We start from the raw sequence: 7,748 nt of genomic DNA, 5'->3' as shown, positions 1-7,748 counted from the left end.
TACAGTTGGTGGACGTGATGGACTGCGCTGGCTTCGCCCGCGCCCTGGGCAGACGAGGTGCGTCATCACCGGCCACCCCGTCGCCAGCTGCCCCTGCTTCCCTCTGCAGCCTGGGAGGAAATTGAGTTTCGGTTTGAGTCCTGTTATTCGTCTCAGCATCATTAGCAGGAAAGTCACATGAAGCAAAGAGCAAGGCCTTTCTGCTTCCTGATCTGTTAGTGCCCAGACAACTGTCGATCAATAGGGATTTTCTCTCAAGGTCAGACCGTCAGCTTCTGCCGCTGGGGCCACACAGGACAGCCAGTCGCCGGCTCAGGCGGCCTCCCTTCCCCGCTGCCCTGCTCCCCAGCCGCCTCTGGAGTGTCTCCCGGTGACCAGCGCCTGTGAGCTTCTGTTTCAAAGTGGTTTATACATGATCCATCCATGTCGTGTTCAAGCTGGTTGATAAGCAGCATTCAAGACAGACATTGCACAGGGCCCCCCCCAGGAAGCCTTCCCTAGGAAGAACTACTATGGTTTAAGGATGGCAAGATGTTAAAATAAAAACTGCCCTTGCAAATGAGGTACAAAATCTGTCCGGTTTTCCCCTCCAATTTCTTAGAGCCCTCCTCTCTCCCCTGCCTTCAGCGTCAGGACCAAGCCGGACCATCATGGCGGCTTTGGACATTCATTCTTTTTTTAAAAAATAAGTTTATTTATTTATTTATTTATTTTTGGCTGTGTTGGGTCTTCGTTGCTGCACACAGGCTTTCTCTAGTTGCGGCGAGCAGGGGCTACTCTTCGTTGCGGTGCACAGCCTTCTCATTGCAGTGGCTTCTCTTGTTGCGGAGCACGGGCTCTAGGCACGTGAGCTTCAGTAGTTGTGGCTCATGGGCTCTAGAGCGCAGCTTCAGTATTTGTGGCTTGTGGGCTCTAGAGCGCAGGCTCAGTAGTTGTGGCGCACAGGCTTAGTTGCTCCGTGGCATGTGGGATCTTCCCGGACCAGGGCTCGAACCAGTGTCCCCTGCATTGGCAGGCAGATTCTTAACCACTGCGCCACCGGGGAAGTCCCTGGACGTTCATTCTTGACTTCGGAATAAACACACTGAGGACAGAGTGATGACTGATTCCCTGCAGAGAAAATACTCATCACTTTCTGTGGACCCTCCCTGGCTGTGGGCTTCACCCCAAGTAGCTGCTAAGACCAGTGAGCACAGAGCTGGGAGAGCACGCCAGGACTTGGGGGGCACCCAACGGGGTTGTTTCCGGTAATGCTGGGGAGGGCCCCCAGGCTGGGCCAACGCCCCAGACCTGAGCTAGCACACCCTCAACTAGCTGACTTGCAGGTTGCTGGTTGTCATGGCAATATGACCCCTCCCCCACCCCACAGGGTGGGGTCCCAAGAGGAGGAAGGCCTGGCAGCTGCTAAGCTTGCATGGGGTCGGGGTAGGGGGGTATGGTGGGCCCAGCAGTTCCAAAAGACCTTCAAGCATCTGTAAGACTTACAGCATTTTTCTTCCTAATGAAGGGAAAAATCATAAAATAGTGATGATGGAAAATATTGCACAAATAGTGAAGAAAAGGAAAGCCAACAGAAAAACCTGAAAGGAAGCAGGTGCCAGACATTAAAAACGAAGACCTGGGATAGTGAGAAAACCTCAGGGCGCAATTTAAATTCCTGCCCAAGGAGAAAAGGCAAAAGAAAAAAGGAACCTGGATCTTTTGAGCCAAAGGCAAAAGGAAATTAGAGTCCGAAGCAGCTCCCTCCGCCTGCAGCCCAGGGCAGCGTCCGGGAGGGACCGGGAGTGACCTTGGCGATGACAAAGCCAGGTCTGTGATGGAAATTAAAGGGCTGAGGCCACCGGCACCCAGAAGTTCACCAACTGCTTTGTATCAGTGCTGGTGATGGCTGGAGATTTTGCACTGCCTTTAAACTTCAAGTATTGATATTTCTTCCTATGAAATCAGACCTTTCTTGCAATGTGAAAATGGCTTTAATTTAAATGAAACTATTTAGTTTCAAATAATCATCATAAATTATGCCAGGGTCAAAATGCAAAAAAAGGGTCAGGCTGGTTTTGAGCAGTTTTGCTTTATTGTCAGGTTAAGGCCAAATCCGCAGGAGTTCCTTTTATCAAATCTGTTCTCCAAGCCCTTATCCACCTGGTGAGAGATAAAATACTCCAGGGGGCCAACTGGGTGAGTAATTGGCTGTCACTATTGAAGTAAGAGGACCCCTGGCCAGCCTGCTGGGCGTTGCAGACCAGGCATTAGAGCCTGAGTGGGAAGGTCACCCCTGAGAAAGCCTCCAGCCTTCCTGACTCTCACACAGCCTAACCTGAAAGGCCTAACTCTTGAGTGACAATGGCCAGTATTTATAAATTCATCTGAGTGAACCAATGTTACTGTTTCCCAAACAGTGAGACGATGCCAGGATTCTGCTTAGTGCCAAGTGGGGCTCATTTTAGAGCAAGTCATTAGCCAGGTATGAAGCTTGCTTGTTTTGCCAATAGACCACGTGGACCACAGTTTGAAGGAATGCCTCATTCTAGAACTTGCTCTCAACACTGTGAGTTTCTTTGGAAGATGAGACAAAAGTTTTCCAGTAAATCAGAGTCACATATTCCTTGGGTTGCTTTTAACTTACACCCTTCTTTCCTGGAAGTGACCCACACAATGGCGTTGGCACCTGCAGCTTTTTGAACCACAGTCCTGGGAAGGCCAGCTGCCACCGAGTAAGAGCTCTACCATCTACGATTTTCTCCCTGAGGCTCTGTCTGCTCAAAGACATCGGTTTCTCTGATATCATGAGTTAGCATTTATAGCTTTACACGAATACTTCAGGAGAGTATCCAGGACATGTAGAGTGTCTACAAATCAGTAAGTAAAAGGCAGACAACTTGATAGAAAAAATGGACAAAAACCCCATTAAAACCACAATGAAATAACACAATACACCCATCAGAATGGATAAAATGAAAAAAGATGGGCAATTTCAAGTCGTTGGGCTGTACCCCACAGGCCTACAAACCCTCTGCTTGCCCAGCTTCAAGACCGAAGAAAGAGCCCAGAGTCAGCAAGAGAGACATAAGTGGTTTAATGGATGGGGGAGCTTACACATCTGAAGCAGGGTCCTGGAGCGACACCCTACTGTGTGCGGTGGACAGGGGGCAGGGGAAGGGGAGATTGCCAGTTATAGGGAAATTGACGTCAGGTGGGCTCATTAGTTACCAGGGAAACCAGCAAAGGGGCACGCCCCTCACCACCCCCTTTGATAAGAATAATCACCAGCTGGGGCCTGGGGCAAGTATGTAGGGAGGTCAGTCCTGTAAGTAAGGCGAAGGTGAAGCAGGCCCTGGTCGGGCAGGGGATGTCCAGAGAGCAAGAGAACAGCCATCTTGAGTGGCCTGACCATATACAGTTGTTAAGAGATTCTATTAATATAATTATCATTAATAATTAATTAGTTAAATATTTGATTATTTGAATAATTATAGTATTTTATTATAAGATAAATAGATTGTTATTACTACAGTAATATTAAATGCCAGTAGCTTAATTATAGAGCCACTGGTAGTAAAATGGAGCAGGACCCTATGGTCCTTCCCCACCATGTCCTCCGCCTGCCTTTTGTCTGTAGAGAAACTTTAGTCAGAGAATAAGTTTAGGGACTTCCCTGGTGGTCCAGTGGGTAAGACTCCACGCTCCTAATGCAGGGGGCCCGGGTTTGATCCCTGGTCGGGGAGCTAGATCCCACATGCATGCTGCAACTACAGATCCTGCATGCCGCAACTAAGACCCGGTGCAGCCAAATAAATAAATAAATATTAAAAAAAGAGCATAAGTTTAATCAGAGAAGTGGGAAAATGCAGAAGCAAAGGAAAACAGTCCAACAAGACTAAATAATAATAGTTTAGTCATTAAGCACAGTCAAGGACCTTAGATATATTCTGAGCCATATCCTGTGAGCTGTCTTGTAGATACTGAAACCTCCACCAGGTGGAAGAAGTTAACTACATGATGATCAGACTGTAGCCATGACATAAGCTGCCACAATTCCGAGAACTGGCCTCAAGGAAATGGGAACAAACCAACCCTGGAACTGAAGACTAACTGTACTTAAAACAATCAAGACGACGCTGGTCAGACCACCGATGACCAATTTCAAGATGACGGTCAAGGCTGACTGTGCTGTTTCTGCATGTAGCCCCCTCCCCCCGCCTATACACCCCTGAAACACCCTCTAAAAGCTCTTGCCCACTGATGTCAGGGGGGAGTCAGCCTTTGGACAGGAGTCTGCCCTCTCTCTCGGTTGCCGGCCTCCGAAATGAAGCAAACTTTCCTTTCCACCAACCTTGCTCTTTATTGGCTTTTGAACAGCAAGCAGCCAGACCCCACTTTCGGTAACAGGATACACAGACACTGTAAATTGGTACCAGTCCTGTGGGAAACTTCTTCGTTGGGATCTATGAGTATATAAGCACACCCTATGACCCAGCAATCCTCCCCCTAGGTGCTCCCAACAGGGGTGCACACCTATGTCCGCCACATGAAAGAGCAAGAATGTCCCTATCAGCCCTGTTCTGAGCAACAGAGCACCTTACAAACGGCTCATTTACATAAAGTTCAACAGCTGGCAGACTGGGCTATGGCGTTAGCAGTTAGGATGGTGCATCAGAGGCAACTTCTGAGGCTTTGAGGCTACTCTTGTCCACTTTGAGAAAAACCTGTCCTCTGTACGACTTATGATGTGCGTCCTTTTCTTTATGTATGTTATATCGCCATAAAAATGACTGGAATAGCACAGAACAGAACCAAACCAGAAAATCTCCAGGAGAGCCTGCGGGCTGAGAAGCCCTGTTCCGTTCAGTCCCCGGGACCCCCGCCCCCCTGGAACCCCCCTGGTCACCTGCGGCTGATGCCCTACCTTCTAAGAAACCAGGAGACAACGACCTTTCCTCAGCACCTGCTATTTCTCTCCTCTTTCTCCTGTTCACCTCTCCATGGCCTCTCCAAGCACTCTCTCTGCCTAAACCCAACTGCCAAGGAGAGAAACCAGAGGGAAGTTCACATCCTCTGCTTACACTCTAAACTGAATCATTACCGAACACAATCCTGTAGCCAGAGGAGTCCTGTTTTACGTCCTGCTGGTGTAAGTTAGATCATAACCCTCCAAAGGGATGCCGGCCAAGGGTTACACACTTACAAAATTCACGTTGGCATCTCTTTTTCTCTTCCTCGGAGAAGGTGTTGTACTTCTGGGCTCTTTGCTCCTCACGCTGTATCTGACCTTAACGTGTCCTCTTTAAACTCCTTCCCCAGGCTCACGAGGACTGTGCCACTTGGCGGAAACCGGTCCCTTGCTTCCCTCCCTTTCAGCCTTCTGTGGACTCCTTACCCGGCAGCACCCACTCCTTTCCTTAACTGGTCCTGCGATATATGCCCACAGCTGTGAGTCCTAATCTCTGAGTGTGGTCCGTGGCTACAATTTAAAAAGTAAACGCCGGGTAGATTTAGTGAATAAAATACATTTTTGTCTTCCTTCAGTGACTGATAAAAAGCAAACAATACATTTTACCAAAAGAATTATCTTTAAAACTCTTATTGTACTCTGTTTACCTCTAAAACATTTTTAGGCTTAAAAAAACTTCAGCGTTTGATTTAGGGAAATTCCCCTGAGTTCAAACCAAATTCATTAGGTCTGTTCAAAGTACTGTTAAAAAGTAGGGCATAAGTTTTAAGATTCACGTTCCCCTCCTAAATTATACCATATATTCAAATGATACCTTTAAATTATGTATGCCTTTTATACATAGCGGAAAACATGAAAATAATAAAGACTAATTGAGAAACAATTGTGCAATTTGCAAACGATGTTATTTTAACCTGCAGTATTTTTAGCATTAGTACTCTAGCTCCCCCTAATGGAAAGTTTGCATCATTGCAGAAGTCCTTCAGAGATAATCCTTGGACCACAAAGATATTTCGTTGCATTATATAGTCCATGTGGCTTCCCAAGGGATTTTAGACAGCTTAATGAATACATGCACTGGAGTAGAGTAAAAAAATAAATAGAAATTCAGGCTAACAGTGCACTCAACCACATCCCTTCACTCAAGGTAAGCATGGGTTCCATGAGAGGTTTCCGGGGGTTGCTCCGTGTTAGCTGAAGGCATGACATCAGGGCACAGTGAAGACAATTCCTGGAAGTGAAGACCACGGGTTCCTTACCCAGCTCTCCTATGAGCTGTCCCGACTTGGGGAATAACAAGAAAGAAGGGAACGGAGACTACGGCTTGTCCACTACGAGCTACGGAATTTTTGACAAAGTCGAGCAGCAGATATTTGAATTTAGCAGCTTGGAGTATGGGTAACTGCAGCTGATGAAGAGCAGTCCGTATGTTTAAAAGCACCAAGCATATGGGAGGGGTGACTTCAATCCTGATGGAAAATAAAAAGCCTAATGCAAGTGCTAGATCGATGGGGGGCCCCTCCAACATCGTTCTTGGCATCCAGTTTATGTGCAACCACTGCATCTTCTACTGGCTTTTCTAAAACAGGCTGCGGTAAGTTATTTTCGGATCAGTCCCGGGGGAGATGGAGAAGGGGTGACAAATAAGGGGGAGGGACAGCCACCTTTGCTCTGCCATCTTGTTTATTAGTTCTAATAGTTTTCTTGTAAATTCTTTGTGAATTTCTATGTAGACAATCATGCCATCCGTGAATAGAGAGCGTTTTATTTCTTTTTTGTGCTCTACTGCAGGCTAGGACCTCTAGTATGATGTTAGTTAAAGAACAAATATCCTTGCCTTATTCCTAATTTTAGAGGAAAAGTGATCATTCTTTCACCACCAAGTATGAGGTTAGCTGTTGGGTTTTATAGGTGACCTTCAGCAGGTTGAGAAAATTTCCTGTTTCTTTCCTTCCTTAATGAGCTCTGGCAGTTTGTATTTTTCAAGACATTTGTTCATTTTATCTAGGCTGTTAAATTTATGTGCACAGAATAGTTTATGGTGTTTCATTATCATTCTTTTGATGTCTTAAGTGCCTGTAATGATGTCCCCTCTTTTATTCCAGATATGGGTAACTCGATATTCTATATTCTTGATGAGCTTGGCTAGAGGTTTGTCAATTTTGTTGATCGTTTAAAAGATACCTTTTCCCCATTTTTTTTTTTCATTGTGGTAAAATATACATAACATAAAAGTTACCAGTTCAACCATTTGTAAATGTACAGCTCAGGGGCAACAAATTCATTTCACATTACTGTGCAGCCATCACCACAATCCATTTCCAGAATTTTTTCATCTTTCTAAATGGAAACTCTGCACCCGTTAAACACTAACTCCTTATCCCCTGCCCCAGTCTCTGGCCATCATCATTCTACTTTATGTCCCTGTGAATTTGACTGCTCTAGGTCCCTCATACAAGTGGAATCACTCAGTATATCCTTTTGTGACTGACTTATCTCACCACAATGTCCCCAAGGTTTGTCCATTCTGTAGCACGTGGTGTCAGAATTTCCTTCCTTTTTAAGGCTGAATAATACTCCATTGTAAGTATATATCACAGAACACATTTATTCATCCATCAATAGGCACATGGGTTCCTTCCTTCCATCTTTCGGTTATTTTGAATAATGTTGCTACGAACATGGATGTACAAATATCTATTTGAACCTCTGCTTTCACTTCTTTGGGGCACATACCTGGAAGCGGAATTGCCGGATCATACGGTAATTCTGTTTAATATTTTGAGGAACTGCATAC

The sequence above is a fragment of the Balaenoptera acutorostrata genome, chromosome 13 (genome assembly GCF_949987535.1).
Source record: "Balaenoptera acutorostrata chromosome 13, mBalAcu1.1, whole genome shotgun sequence".
NCBI classification, from domain to species: Eukaryota; Metazoa; Chordata; class Mammalia; order Artiodactyla; family Balaenopteridae; genus Balaenoptera; species Balaenoptera acutorostrata.
The sequence above is the reverse complement of the archived record's forward strand: the minus strand, read 5'-3'. Positions refer to the sequence as shown.